Raw genomic sequence first — 16879 nt, forward strand, 5'->3', positions numbered from 1 at the left:
ACAAGATATGGCATGACTCATCAGTTTCCATTTTGATGGACAAGCGAGGCTCTAGTTTAATAATTGATGCAGTCATGCATTTTTAATGTTCCTTAATAGTATCTTCAAGCCAGCAGTGTCAATGTCCGGCTATGCTGATATAATATTCAGCCTGGAATTATGCCTAATTTAAACAACTTCGCATTTCCCCATCAATAAGAACACCCTGTGAATTTGCCACATTGGCCTATTCATTCAGTCCCTGAAATCATGCCATGTCATTAGCCTATTCCTGCTCACTTTAACCTAAAAACAAGTCATATTTAGTCATAGTGCAGAGAATAGTGGTTAGAGACATGCACTTAGTTACAGTGCTTTTTCCAAGTATCTGTAACTGAAGTATTTCTAGTAACGCTTTCTATGAATGTCATGTTCGTAAGCACCAATAAACACATTCATAACATGTTATAATGCATTCATAAGGCATCATAAACATGGCTATAAATGTTTATAAAAATGAATTACACTTTATAGCCATGCTTTGGCTATAATTGTTAACATAATGCATTATAAGTACTGTTCATAATAAATTATAAGAGCTCATAAGCTGTATTTGTGTGCTCTAAGTAAAGTAAAGCATACTGTACTAAAGCCTCCTCCAGTGTTAAGAGTGAGGCTTCAAGTCGAAGTATTTACTAAAGAACCTACTGAAACACTAAAACATGCACAATAAAGCACATTACAGGCTTCAAATGTCAGATTTTAAAGTGCTGCCATCAGTGTTTTACTCAATGTGGGAAAGTCAATGTACACCACTGTTAGCTTGGCACTTACTTAACACTGCTTATAATGCATTATAATAACAATTCATAATGTATAATAAACATAGCTATAAAGTGTATAATAAACATAGCTATAAAGGGTAATTCAGCGAGATTAATTTTTATAAATATTTATAACCATGTTTATAATGCCTTATGAATGCATTGTAAAATGTTATAAATGTGTTTATAGATGCTTACAAATGTGACATTCATAGAATGTGTTACCGTATTTTCTTTTGTTGTTTTTACTTTCACTCTATTACCTCTGTAAGTACATTTCACTACTTTCTGCTTGAACTGAATACCTGAAAGACTATATACACTTTGAAAACACTTTCAGCTGAAAGCAAATCAATCATCTTCATCAAACAAGCCTTAATCCCTTCCTCTAAATGTTCTAGCAAGTGTAATTTGGCCAAAACAATTTAACAATTCACTGTAATGCTTTGTGTGGAGTACTATAAATCAGATAAACAGTATCCCAAGAGTGTGGAGGTGGGAGAGAAGTTCACATCATGAATGTGCTGCATAACCCTGAATCTCCAAATCCCAGAAGCGTATAATCATACATGTACGTTCCCTGCAGGAGCAGTCTTTTATTTCCATTTCATCATCTACATAGTTTTGATGGCAATTTAATGAAGCTTCTTTCTTGACTGTGATCTGTAAACCTTTGGTGCTATAAAGCTGTCAAAAGACCACAGTGTGATATATGAAGCCTTCAGCAAACTGGAGATCATTTTATCTACTCCATTATGATAAGCATGAGCCAATTTGTTGTATCATCAGTCACTTCTAGTTAAGTAAGATGCACTAAATTGATTATAATTGTCTTGCAGTCTGTTTTTTATTTATTCCGTCGCATTTGTCCACGTCCTGGAGCAGCCATGATATGTTCACTGGCTTTAGAGCATTCTGTAGCAGCGCAAGACTTTTTTCTTTCCTTATTTTATTTTTTAACCGGTGGTGAACAGATAAACCCCTGCAGCTGTCTTCCACACACAGCAATACCTCACAAAATAAGAGGGGCTTAGTGAAAGATTTTTATATTGTGTTTGCATCAGTTAATAGAAACTAAAACGACAACACATAGGTCTGTAACAGTGGTCATTAGGGTCCTTCACATGAAACTGTAGCCATTTAATTATTTTAAGCTGTAACAAGAAGCAGGGTGGTTAATGTAGCCATCTTCTGTCCTCAAGAAAAAAAATACCACTCAGTACTGCTTACTATACCTCTGTATGCAGACGTTTGGGCACCCTTGACTGCATTACATTTTTAATTATGACTTTTTAACATGATTTTTTAAACAAAAAAGTAGTAAATATAATCTCTGTAGCACACTACACATCTACAGATGTTAGATGATGTACAGATGTTAATGCACAGTTGCTTTATATATTTAATGCACTTAAAAATGGGAATTAAATAAAATAGTAATTGTATTGTTTGCAAAAGTTTGGACACACTTCCAGTTGTACAATTTCAGAATGGAATTAACTTCTTAGACCTTAATGGTTGGGTTAGGACTGCTTCAGCAGGTCAAGAATTCTCATTAGAAATCGATAAAACTGATGACAATTTCAGAGTGTAATAAATTCTCTGACTTTTCAAACCTTGGGATAACACTCAACAACCAGGGCTTCCTCCAAGCAGCTGGCTGAGCTAATTGATGCATACAAACCCCCCAAGCCTGTGCACATCAGCTGGTAGGAGTGTTTAGAGACATTTTTAACCTCTCACTCTCAGTTGTTCCCGCATGCTTCAAACTGGCCACCATTGTGCCAGTTCCAAAGTCAGCCAGGGTTAATACTCTAAATGACTGGTGCCCAGTTGCTCTGACCTCCATCATAAGCAAGTGCTTTGTGAAGCTGTTCAGAAACTTTATCTGCTCTTCACTACCTGCCACACTGGACCCACTGCAGTTCGCCAACAGACAGAACAGATCCACTGATGACACTATTGCCCTGATTCTACATACTGCCCATCTGTACAAAAAGAACACATAAGTCTGAGTGCTGTTTGTGGACTACAGCTCAGCATTCAACACCATCACACCCGACACAGCTCCAATGTCATCATCAAATTTGAAGATACCTTACCTCCTGCCACCTTACCTCCTGCCACTGCCACCATACACCAGACGTTTGCCTGTTCTGACAGCTGCTGAGTGGAAGGAGGTACAGAAGTATAAAGTCCAGAACCAGCTGGCTCAAAGACCTTCCTCTGGGCCATCAGGCTGCTGAATAGTCAGTAGTACTGGTGTATCGGTCTATAGGCCTGTCACTGCACCTCTGAGTCATCATCTCCATGGACAATCACCACCTCATCCAAATCTCATCAGACTCACTCTGATCCTCTGCACCTTCAATCTAGCAAATCTGTACTTACACATATAGATTGATATCTTGTACATCATATATCCATATGTTGTATAACCTGGAAGATTCTGTATCAGCATTCTTATACCCTGTGTACCTGCATTTCATTTATTATCTACCTCAGACTAACTGCACTAACTGACTAACTGTGTACAACAGCACATTTCATAGTTTTATTTCACAACTTATTACTGTACAACTGTACATTGGAATAGTGCAATACTACTGTATATTGTATATATGTGTATATGCAGAGTCAGTGTATATATATATATATATATATATATATATATATATATATATATATATATATATATGTTTTGTATTTAAATTTTGCAAGGGTGCTTCACACCTAATATTTTCACTTACTTTACACTTGTGTAAATGTGGTGTGACAATAAATGTGATTTGATTTGACAGTAGAAGACTTGCAGGAAGGAGTGGTGATACATCGTTTTACTGTGCAGTATTACTTGCGCAAACATAATCTATAAGCAAGGATCATTGTATCCCTTATATGTGACCTCACAAAAGTCTGAAGTATGCAAAACAGCATATACATAAGCCAGAGGAAAGTTTTTTGGAAAGTGCTATGGACTGATGAAGTAAATCAAACTCTTTGGACACAAACACCAGAGGCATGTTTGGAGACAAAAAGGAGCAGCGTTTGATGAAAAGAACACCCTGCCAACTGTTAAGCATGGGGGTGGATCTGTTATTTTTTGGGCTTATGTGGTTGCCAGTGTCACTGGAAACATTGTACAGGTAGATGGAAGAAAGGATTTCACTAAATATCAGCAAATTCTGGAAACATGACAGTCAAGAAACTGAAGGTGGAAGGTGACTGGCTTGTTACAACAGGACAATGATCCAAAACATGCCTCAAAATACACCCTGACGTACTTCAAGAAATGCAAGCTGGAGCTTTTGGAATGGCCCTCACAATCCCCTGACTTGAACATCATTGAAAATCTGTGGGTAGACCTTAAACATCCTGTGCATGCAAGACGAGTCCTAAACTTCCTAAAAGTAGAATAGAAAGACTCCTAGCTGGCTATAAAATTTGTTTGTAAACTATGATCAATGATCTGCAAAGGGGATGTTACCAAGTACAGTAACGCATAATAATCGGTGACTCTCAACCTGTTATTTAATAGGATATTTTATTCCCTCTAACTGATCTCTCTGCAGCAGTTGCAAACAACATTTAGAATATGAGGCATAGTGTTAACACTTATCATCATATCATTACCAATGCTGCAGCAACTAGAAACGCAGCTGGCAAAGCGCAGATCTGACATGCAGCCACCTCTTTTGTAGGTGTGCACATGCTCTACTCTGATCAGTAGTTGTTTATTTGATATGAACAACTCCCAAAGTGTGTAAATCTCATATATGGATGTAATGAAAATATCGCTAATATACTTCTTAAGTGATATCATGTTAATGCAAAGGGTGCAAAGGGGATGGAAAGGGGATGGAAAGGAGGGATGCTTGTTTTAAAAGGGGATGGTTGTTGTCATCTTGTTTTGATTGACAGGATTGCATTCCTCTGCAACCCTCCCCCCCAAGCTCTGGTTAGAATATCACATCATAACTATACATAACTATAATATTTAGAATATCTAAAAGTCTAAAGGTTCTTTTACTTTGGATACTTAAGTGCATTTAAAAGCAAGTACTTTTGAAAATTCGAAATAAAAACAGAGGACTTTGACTTTTTCTCAAGTAATATTTTAGCAAGGGTAACTCTATTTTCACTTAAGCATAGGATTTGTGTACTCTGTCCACAGAAAGACAGAAAGCTTGACTTCTAAGTTGATCTTATTCTTTGTTTTTATGGGTGAGATATGGGTCTGTGATCTTGTTGAGGATCACTGTAGAGCAGTAAGGCACTATCTCATTTCTAATTTTTACCTCTACCCCTTTTTTGAGTGTGTTCTTGCCCCTTGGAACAGAGTTACAAGGGGTAGAGATTGAAATCTACCCCTATGAAATTGGACAGTTTGCAGGTAAAAAGAGCATTACTCCATTAACAGGCTACTTGTGGTGCTCTGTAGGCTACCATGCCGATTTATTATTGCCCACCCCTAAGTCTCCAGTGATGTGAAGCTGAAGTCAGCTATTTGCCAGCTTCTTTTTCAAATTTATTTTGCCATTCCACCTTAAATGGAGCAGCAGTTCTAACACCTGAGATGCCATAAGGTTTATGCTTCTTATGAAGAAAAGGACCATAATACTGTACATTGAAATGACATTAAAACAAGATAACACAGTGGATATCGCAATGTTTTTATGTAGAAAATTCTCTTTGGTTGCTTACACAGCCATCTTGTTGTTTCTTGTTGTTCTTTTTTTCTCATAACACTCCATTTGGACCATGTAGCTTTAACACTTTGCCCTACCTCTCTATCTCAACAAAAATCAGGACACCCTACCCTGAGATTGGTGCTATTCCAGCATGTCTGGACCAGCATGTGCTTTTGTATCGTACAGCAGGCCAAAACACCAATAAGGACACTTCAGTGCATTTCTAGGCCACCGTTTCTGTAATTCACTGGTGCAAAATCATGTTTTTGTTTTGTTTTGCTTTTTATAATAAAATGTTGAACCTCTGGCTGGGGCGGAAAGCTGTGTTAGATGCATACATACTACATATAACAATGTGTTTGTCTTTTTCAGTTGTGTTTCTTGCCTTGTATCTTCTCTTTTTTTAAGATTCCAAGTCTGCGAGAACATTTTCAGCTGAACCTAAAATACTCACCCTTTAAGAGGCTTGTTGAAAGTTGTCTCTTCACTCTCTGGCTACTTTGTGGCATAACAGAATCCCACAACAGAAAACCCTGAAAGAAAAAGCACAAGAACGTTCTGTTAAAATACTCAGTTTCAGAGCCTTAGCTCTGCTTTACGTGTCACTTGATTTTAATGACCCGACGAACATTCTTATGACTCACACCCGCCTCTCCACCCACCCACCAAATCCTCTGATACTTTATCCAGCCACAACTGTGTTAACAACCCAACCCATAAAAGTGGTGCCATTGTCGAGATGCCAAAACTAAGAATTCAATACGTAGTCAAGGTTTGAATCGTTTCTTAAGTGGCTGCAGTATTCCCATACTGTACACTACAGCTCAGAAACAAAAGCACTTCAAACATGCTTCCATCAGTGTGTGATGGGCTGCGCTGAAGTAGTAAGAGAAAAATCATTACTGTGCATTAGTTCTTTGAGCTAGCTTTATGGTATAAGAGTTGAGAATGATAAAGGAAACAGCAAGAAGGAATCATTTGGATGCCTGTAGATTATAATGGTGGTTCATGACCGTAAGAATTGGCTTTGGTTTGGAGGTAAGAATGTAGTTGGCCCATCTGGAGCTTTTTTGTTATATGGGTAGGTTGGGTGTCAGAGGTGAAATGGACCCCTATGAAGGAACAGAGGACTACTGGAGCAGTTGATGGAAAGCCTTTAAAGTGGTTTGACTGGTCGTAGCCAAAGAAATAGAGAGAGAGCGAGAGGAAGAACTGAAGTATTTCTAAACTTTAGCAAAAGTCAGTGAGGAACAGTAAGACAAAGGAATGTCATGGTAAGTGCCAAGGGATCTGCTTTCCACATTTCACTCCTTCACTCTCTCTCTCTCTCTCTCTCTCTCTCTCTCTCTGTCTGCCTCATCTCTTGCACCACCACAGTGGTTGAGGTGACTCCACACTTCTCCTGCCTCAACACGTTCCCCTCACAGTGGTGGTTAGGCAGTAGGATGAATGAAAGCGAAATGTAAGCATATGTGAGAAGTTGCTCCTGGATATGACATAGTAACAGCTTGAGGTCCTCAAGAGGGATGTAGAGGGATGCTGCTGTGTCTGTGTCGGAAAGCTCTGTAGCATTCATGCTTTTGTTCTGCTGAAGCAGTCGCAGTCAAATTACGTTTGAGAAGAAGTTAACACATCCTGTGTAGAGAACAAACTTAAATATGACTTATTTCTACTAACTGTAAAATAAAAGTTGTACTTATTTGCTGAGGGGCATAGATGTGCCACAGCTTTGGCAAAGACATGAATTTATGTTTGTTTTTTTTCTCTAATATGTTGAATTCAGGAAATACACAGTAGTTGTGCATTAAAATGTGCAGAACTCTTTAAAGGATGTGTTAACTTATTTTCACTTAGAAAATCAACCAAACGTCATTTAACCGGGGCACCCCAACTTTGGCAAATGCCTGTAAGGACATTGATAAGTGGCAGTCATATGATATGAAAACCAAACATGGACGGGAGTGATGCTGGGAGAATTCTGTGTGAATTCACTTTCATTTGAAGCAAGCCTGATGCTGTGTTTATATGTTGTTGGAAAAAACACCACTCTGTGCCACATAACAGTATGTGACCGAGGGCAGCACACAGCCATGGAAACATTGCTGTGTCAAAAGCATCACCACTGAAAATTGATATTTGAGGTTTGCAGTGTTGAATAGGGCTGTGCATGGGTACTCGGCATCTTGTTTAACTGAGATATAACAGTATACGAATACTGAAATCACTATTCATCACGTTTCATCGACAGAGAAAGAGGAATTATATAGATGAGCAATTCAGCAGTTCAGTGAAGTGTGATGGTTTGATGTTGACTAGGTCCACAAACAATAAAAATATACTTCCCTGACAAACATGTCCATCATCCACTGAGTAGAAAATACAAGAGCTCATCAGGATCCAGTGTGATGCTTGTTAGCTCTGTAAGTGGGGTAGCTCATCTGAAGAGGCAGCCTCTGTTGCTTCTCCAAACGAGGAACCTACCAATGTCCCTCAGATGCCCCCCCATCCGCCACCCCCCCCCCCCACAGATATCAGTTTATGAACTCGTATATCAGAATTAGTTGAAATGCTCATCCATAGTGTTGATTACTTATTTAAGGGGACAAAGTCGGTAGGTTGCTCTGTGCTCTTATTTATTTTGTTATTTTCTAATAATTGGACTTCAACAATGAGCCATTCGTCATCCATGGCTCCCAAAAAAATGTATTAAGGCCAAGACTTGGGACTCTTGGACAATGCTCCACTGATCATTGCAATGCGCTAGCACAGGCTGTGGCCGAATTTTATACTCCATTGAAAACAATGGACTGTACAGTTTTCCATCTGCTACTGTAACAATGTAAACACAACAGTTTACACCAAGCAGAGCCAATATATTCATCCTTGTGTTCCAGTCCTAACATAATGCTGATTATCTTGTGCATGATCCTAAACCATTTAAAACAAAAGAGGAAATTCCTTCCATTCCTAATAGACCCACAAACTATTAGAAAAGTGCATGTTTATGAATATGTAAATTTTGCTATGAAGCATTCTATACAGTGATTTACTATATATTATTATTTTCAAACTCCAAATGTAGTGTTGCATGTTGTCAGTTGAATTTGCTTGTTTTCTGTTTAAATCGGCATAGACATTCCAGCTGCAGGTGTAAGTGCTGCAAACACAGTTTGTTTTCATTTCTAACAGAAATGATTATCCATCCATCCATGCATCCATCTTCTAAGTCACTTATCCTTATGTATCGCAGAGGAAGCAGGAGCCTGTCCCAGCGTTCATTAGGTGGAAGGCAGGAAACACCCTGGACAGGTCACCAGTCCATCGCAAGGCAGACAGACAGACAGACATATACATTCACACACACACACACACACACACTCGCCACAAGGGGCAATTTAGCATCTCCAGTTGTCTTTGGACTGTGGGAGGAAACAAGAGCACTTGGAGGAAACCCATGCAGACACAAACACTTCTAAAATGATTTAGCAAAATCCAAAATACAGTACAACCATCCAGTCTCCCTTCCAGTAAAACCAAATGGCATACACCCTCTATAGCCATGAACTTCTAATGTTTAAAGTGTTGTTGATGAATGCACAGTTCTAGAAGCTGCCCTACCATTTAGATCGTTAAAATGCGTTCTTTAAATTGTTTTGCTTCTTAATTTTGCATGATTCAGGCAGCTGCATCATTTTTGCAGCATCAGAAACTATTTGAAGATTTAAAGACAGTTTCAGGGCTTTTCGCTTGAAGGCCTGAGAGAGTGGAGAGAACTATCTCACCACTGGTGCCAGATGAAATCTCCTAAGCAGATGTTCATTAAACAACATCATTTCCTGTCGTGCTGGCTGCTGCACAGCTGAAACATGACATCGGCTGTGGGTGAACCCACACAAATTCTCCAAACAGTCAAACCTATAAAGTGCCGGTGTGTGTGTGTGTGTGTGTGTGTGTGTGTGTTGGTGTGGGAGTGAGCGAGCAAGCGAGATGAAATGAACATACGTTCTCTACCTATTAACAGTGCGAGGAAACACTTATAGTTCTGTGTCCATCAGTCTGCGCTGACAGGATCTCTCACTCATGTAAACATGGAAGAAGCCCAAGAAAATGCTGTATACCTTGCAGATTAGTTTTCCACTCCCTGTGAAATGGCTTAAAAGTCGTTATCTGGAATCTGCCAAAATTGCATAACCGTTGGATAAATAGCTTGAAAAGTAATCAGCGGCGCTGAACAAATGTTTGCCATAGCATGTCTGAAAAGTCATTTAATTGACAAGTGATGCCTCAGCCGTAAGTGCTGTGTGCCGTGGTATTCTACATCTCTCTTTCTCTTATCTATCTTTTAACTACTGCTGTAGATCATTTAGTCCTCCCCTCACAGTTTTGAGTGGTACATACTTAGCTGTTCTCCACTGATGCCAGACAGAAAGGGAATGGAGTAAATCCATTACTTCAGTGCTATAATTAATTGAAATGTTTTCACATCAAGAAATCTTTTTTTTTTTCAGTCAGTAAGGTATTTGTTGTGGTGTTGGTTGAATACTGAAAGCACTATTTGGGTGCTTGTTCTGTTTCATGACAGGAAGATAGAGAAAATATGGGCTAACAATTCACTTTAAAATGTTGCTGTTTTGCTCATATTAGTAAGTTTTCACTTTGCCACTCCGCAACATGAGCGCCTGAATATGACACGCTGCTAAGGACAAGTTAGAGACCTGATCTTTTCTACTCTAATCATGTAATATGTTAATAATGAGCTTTGAATTTATATATTTAAAAACACTTAAAAACTAAAAACACTAAAAAGAATTTTTAAAAAGATTTTGTCATGTTTACTCTTCTGCAATGACTCAAAGGTTTATTGACATCATTGGATGGATTAGATTTCTTCACTCTAGTCTTGTACAATCAAGGCTATGCAATCACTCACACACACACACACACACACACACACACACACACACACCAAATTTCAGTCTTAAAAGCTATAAGCTGCCAAATTACTGCATTGCTCTTCGGAGAGAGATTGGGTTTGAGACATTCCTTCATAGAATCGTAGCCAAATTGTACTGGAGCTGAACGTATCACCTAACCCAAAAACTTACTGACCCCTGGACAGCTGCTATCATTTTAAACCTCCAAACACATTTCCCACCAAAAAATAAGTCCAGTGACGTGAGTGGACTTCCAGAATGCTCTTTCAAGCCTCGGATCAAGATCATTTTAATTTTTGGCATTATAATTTGATTGATTCGGTTATCTTCATTCAATTCAACCTAAAACTCATTTCATTTAATCTTTCTCACCTTTGACCATCAAGAAGCTGCTGAATTCTGACCAGTCTGGCCCCTATTTCCCATCAAAGGTTTCACTAGAGAGAGATCTGAGTTACAGATGGGATTCCACTGACATTGCGGCACTCATAAGGAACAGCTTTGACACATGTTAGATGGCGGAGCTGTGGTACTTTATCATTTGTGCTTTGAGATCTTGTCATGTAGCCTGCCATTTCTTTATGAAGGCCTAATAAATCATTGGCAGCTATCTGGTACTTGCAGTACAAGTATATGGAAAATATTATTTTTGAACTAGTACATCCCCCAGGGTCATTTTTCAGGCATGCATCAGAACTAGACTTGGACCAAAAGTGTGTTGTTGATGGTAAAAGCCCTTTTAGCCAAGGAATATACTTGATCTGTGTTCAGAAATCAGGCCAATGTATAAGTGGTGCTTGAAAATTGATCAAAATGAGAAACAAATGAGACAAAAGCATTAGACTTGGTCTGTTTTTTGAGAAAAATGATCCGTAATTTGTTTCAATTGTTTGCTTAATTTTGTTTTCTTTAGCTACTTTTAGGACTTGTGTGAAAATCCAGTTACGTTTTTAAGTCAAATATTTATTAAGTGTCAGTTGCCCAGGAGAAGGATATTTACATATTTACAGTGGTGTCAGATCTGGCAGTCACTCGTTCTCACAGCCTAAACATTAACCTGTTACACCTAAATATGTCTGGAGTCCTGCACACTATGGCTCCCTCAGCCTGCTGTATAATACAACATACATTGCTTACCATCAACCAATAATATATGCACGTGCTACATCAGCAATATTTACATGATCATTTCACATTTCTATACCAGTAAGTATATTAACATTTGGCTGTAGCTTTAATTGACTCTCTTTTCTCTCTACAGGTTTTACTCCAGCTTTAGTCCCCCCTCTACAGGATAGCTGTGATGTCATCCAGCTCCTATTTCCCTGGAATCAAGGTAAGCGTACATTTTTATTCATCTCTTATTCAGTTCAAGGTTTTACATAGAATCCATCTATCTAAGTCACAGCTATCCAGATTCTATCGAATGCTGTCAATGATAAATGTGATGCTACTCCATGTAGCTTAAGTCACATGTTCTTTTGTGTCCTTCTTTACATACATTTTGGTCTGAATATTTTAAGATTATGACAAAGGTTTTAGGAACCAACATTAATAAGAACCCTTTCGTTGAAATATTTGGATTTTCCACTGATTTACCTTTGCTCAACAGAGCTCAGTCGGACATTCTAGCATTTACATCTCTATTGGCAAGACACCACATATTGCTGCTATGGAAGTCTTAAAAAAACCCTTCCATTTCAATGTGGCTCTGGGATGTCTTACATTTTCTTACTATGGAAAAGGATAAGGTCCACCTTGAAAGGCAATACTGCAACATTTTATTCCAAATGGAATTCTTTTTTTATATTTTAATTCACTTCAAGTTGTGCCAGCTGACAGAGGGGACTGATTTATTTTATTTTATATTATTTTATTTATTTATTTATTTATGTTTCTTTTAAATCTAATTGTAATATTCATCTCTTATGTCTCTCTCTGTTAAGGTGTAATGTTTTAGACAGTCTTGGTGATGTGTCTGGGCCAGTGACAATTTTAATAACATTTAATAAAAAACCTAAGAAGATATTGTTGAATGAGGCCCAATGGATTTCTTTTCTTTTGGAAAGAGTAAGTACCTCCTGTGCTTCAGTACATTGCCCCCTTTGGCACAAACTACTTTATGTAGGCATTTGCTATAACTGTCTACCAGTTTCTGACATGTACTGGGAGAAATGTTTCCTACCTCCTGTATGCAGAGTTCAACTGTGCAGTGTTTGAGAGGTTTCTTGCATGTACAGCCTGTTTGAAATCCAACATCTCAGAGCTTTCAGTGGGATTCAGATCTGGGCTGTGACCAGGCTATTCCATAACCTTTCCATTTCTTCTTTTTGAGCCAGTCCTTGTTGGATTTCCTTGTAGATTTGAGATTATTTTATCCTGTTGGATCTAACTTAACATTCTCCTTAAAGAACTCTCTGGTATGAAAGAATTCAATTCTATGATTACAAGTTGGCCAGGCCCTGACACAGCAAAGCAGGTCCAAACCATAACATTTCCATCGCCATGCTTTACAGTTGGTATGAGGTTGTTCTAATCAAATACTGTCTTTGGTTTTTGTCAAACATGATTTCTGGTACTGTGGCCAGGCAACTCTGTCTTTGACTCAGTGCACTGTTCCAGAAGTCCATTATTTCATTAGCATACTTTAGTCTTGCCCTGATGTTTTTTAGACACCAGGCGTCCTCCTGGTGCACCTCCCATTTAGGTCACATTTGTGCAGTCTCTGTCTAGTAGTGGATGCATGCACCTTAACATCAACAGAGGTAAGAGCTACCTGCAGATCCTGTCGTGAACTGTTTGGGTTCATAGAGACTTCTTTTTGTATCTTACACTCTATTCTCGGCACAAGTGGTTTTAAATCTTCTCCACTCGTAGACGATCTGCAGAGTGGAATGATTGATTTCCAGTTTCTCAAGTCAAGTGACTTTTATTGTCATTCCATCTATGTACAAATACACAGGGAGTGAAATTACATTCCTCCAGGAACAACACGGTGCAGCAAGGAACAAAAAGTGCAAACATGCAGACATCATATGCAAACAAAAAATTAAACTAGAAACAATAAATACGATAAATTAAACAGACATTAGACACAGTAAACAGACACGACAGTGCAGCACCGACACAGCACACATTTCGGGACATGAGGTAGTGGAATAAACAGTGTAAACACAGTGTTAGCAGCAATGTTCCAGATAGTGCAAGTAGAGCATCAAAAGAAGTGTGTGTGTGCGAGTGTGTGTGAGTGTGAGTGTAGTGTATTCGTGTGAGGGGGGGCTTTCAGATCTGTCCTTGGGAGGTTAAAAAACCTGATCGCTAGCGGAACAAAGCTGTTGCAGAGTCTGGCAGTGGTGGCATGGATGCACCAGTACCAGCAGTTAAAAAAAGTCTGTGTGAGGGATGGATGGGGTCCTCCACAATGCTGGTGGCTTTGCGGGTGCAGTGTGTGGTGTAGATGTCCATGATGGAGGGGAGAGAGAGACCCCAGTGATCTTTTCAGCTGTCCTCACTATACATTGTCAGGGTCTTGCAGTCTGAGGCGGTGCAATTCCCAAACCAGACAATGATGCAGCTGCTCAGGATGCTCTCCACAGTCCCCCTGTAGAACACGGTGAGGATGGAAGGGGAGAGTTCAGCCTTCTTCAGTCTCCGCAGGAAGTAGAAGCGCTGGGCTCTCTTGGCTATGGAGTTGGTGTTGAAGGACCTGGTGAGGTTCTCTGTGATGTGGACACTGAAGAACGTCATGTTCCTGTTGATTTCCACAGCAAAGCCAGTGATGCTAAGTGGGGGGTGGTCACCTCGCACTTTTCGGAAGTCATCATCCATCTCCTTAGTTGATTCCGCACCAGTCTGTTAGCTGCTGCACCACCTCTCTGTACACTGACTCATCATTCTTGCTGATCAGACCAACCACAGTCGTGTCCTCAGCAAACGAGATGATGATGTAGTTTAAGCTGTACTTTGTAGTACAGTCATGAGTCACAGCCCTGGCACAAGTGCTCAGCATGGTGGTGCTGGAGATGTTATTACCTATCCTGACTAACTGAGGTCTCTCCAGGACCTAGTCACATGGTTTTGAATGCTGAACTAAAATCTAAACTAAACAGCATTCTGACATAGGTGTCTTTACTGTCCAGGTGGGTGAGAGCCAGGTGGAGTGTGGTGGAGATGGCGTCATCTGTTGAGTGGTTGGGGTGATATGCAAATTGCAGTGAGACCAGTGAAGGAGGAAGCTGGTCTTTAAGGTGCCTCATGACAAGCGTCTCGAAGCACTTCATGATGATGGGAGTGAGTGCAACGAGATGGTAGTCATTGAGGCAGGACACTGGAGACTTCTTCGGCACAGGGATGATAGTGGACTTGAAGCACATTTGAACGACTGCAGTGCTCAGAGAGATGATGAATATGTCAGCCAGCTGTTTTGCACATTCTCTGAGCACTCTGCCTGGTATGCTGTCGGATTCCAGTGCTTTTTGTGGGTTGACTCTGTGTAGAGAAGGGATGGCATCACTGTCACATGAGGTGGAGGTGACTTGTAATTGGTTATGGCCTGGATGCCTTGCCACATGCGCCGTGTGTCAGCAGTGTTTTGAAATGATTGTGGATTTTCTTTCTACTCAGACTACAACCATCTACAAACTTTTTTCTATAGACTCCTCCAAAATATTCTCTAACAGTGTTCTAATCCAATCTATGTAGTTATATGTGTAGTAGTGTAGTTATTTTTTGTTTAATTTATATAATGCATGAGAAAATGCGTATTTAACTAGTTAAACTATATCATTGTTATCTATAAACACTGTTTAAATGGAGATCTGTATGTCCAAATAAAAAACAAACTTTTCATGGGGTGTATTTCATCACATGACTGTATTTGTGTAATGCAAGGTATTGTGGTTATACAATTGTAATCGTAGTAAAACATTTCCACACAGGCTAGGAGTAATTAAACCTGTGCGAAAACAAAGAAGATCATACTGTAGGCCACTGCTTGTGAATGTGTACTCAATCTGCTTTCACAGGTGCTCATTGAACTTGTTGTGAACTATTCATAGTCAGTTATTCCTGAGCTGTTCTAACTGCATGGTTTGTGTAATATCAAACATCTACCTAATGCCCAGGTCCTCTACTTACAGTAGTCGTGCAAGTAGCAAGGCAGGATAAGTTCTAGTGTTTATGGTAGTTGTAGTCCATCTACACTAAAGAATAAGGCTAGATTATTTGGCCTTGTGCTTTACAAAATATTCAAAAGTTGTTTAGTTTGAGGCTTAATGTCATATGTGAAGTCGTATGATTAAGATTTTATAGTTTGTGAAGGATTCAGAAGCTGAGGCACCCCTTGCTGTGCTTACTGCCTTTGCTCTCTTTAGCCTATATTCTATCTTTAGCTTGTTTTTAGAACTTATTAAGTTAAAACTTACATTATCATTAACATTGAGCATTCCTGTAGGTATTAAACCATTGCATATCCCATTTAGAAATGTGTAATTCCAGCCATACATTGCTGGCATAGGTTAATTAGCTCTCAAAGCTAAAATGTATTAAAATTATAAGTGTTTTTCCATCAGTGCTATAAAAATGTAATCTCAGTCTGCACAACTTTGTCAAAGAAAATATTTTGTTTCTGCTTGCAGTAAGTTAAATTTGGTTGTATGGCTTTGTTCTGAGACCTCCCAGCCCTTCCATGTGCATACATTCAAAGCCAGGGAAAGCAGAAAGACCCCCTATGGTGCGTCAGTGACAACAAACATGACATTGAGTAAATGATCCACAGCATGAAGGAGCAGTTGGGGTGGAGGTGGGTTACTGAGTGGTGTGCAGAGGAGCAGAGAGCATGGGCAGGCTAAAGCAGTGCCCTGATGAATTTAGCCAGTTATATACATAGGAGGCGATCAACTGATAACAGCTGGTGAGTTGAGATTGGGTCTCAAATGCAATTCTCAATTTCAGTCAGAAGTACGTCGTCAAAGAAAACATTTGTTTCTCTTTGCAGTAAGCATACTCCATGCATACATGGAAATCCTAAGGCAGGGAAAGCAGCAGAAAGACTCCCAAAATGACCATACTAGGGAAACCTCCAGCCAGCAGAAAGTTGCAAAGAGGCTTACAGAGGAAGTGGCGAGAGCAGGCAGACTAAAGCAGCTTAAATAAGAGCCATGAAAAACTTAACCATTGTATATTTAATGGTTTAAACCATGGAAGGCAAGTTTCCCCTCAGATGTATGAAGTGCAACCCAATAAATTCGACAAGCTTTCAATTTATTAACCCACCAATAAAAGCTTACAGAATCACAGAACTAACAGGGCAACAGCAATGGTGTGAATTAATCTATCAACAACTTTCACTTCAGATGTAATATTCAAGGAATCATTAGAGCAGTAAAACAATGACAGATGTTCATTCTTGTAAACAGTCAAGACAAGCTTGCATCACTGGATGCCAAACATG

At 39.3% G+C, this 16879-nt stretch overlaps 1 long non-coding RNA gene across 1 annotated transcript in view; it reads left to right on the forward strand.

Moving 5' to 3' along the window:
* The window catches only part of LOC108434744, a 263953-nt gene that overhangs the window by 165328 nt on the left and 81746 nt on the right, over positions 1–16879 (forward strand). The window contains exon 4 of the long non-coding RNA XR_001858392.2: positions 11690–11764. This is a non-coding gene — a long non-coding RNA (uncharacterized LOC108434744). The remainder of the gene's footprint in view (positions 1–11689; positions 11765–16879) is intronic.

Source organism: Pygocentrus nattereri, chromosome 12 (assembly GCF_015220715.1).
Source record: "Pygocentrus nattereri isolate fPygNat1 chromosome 12, fPygNat1.pri, whole genome shotgun sequence".
NCBI classification, from domain to species: Eukaryota; Metazoa; Chordata; class Actinopteri; order Characiformes; family Serrasalmidae; genus Pygocentrus; species Pygocentrus nattereri.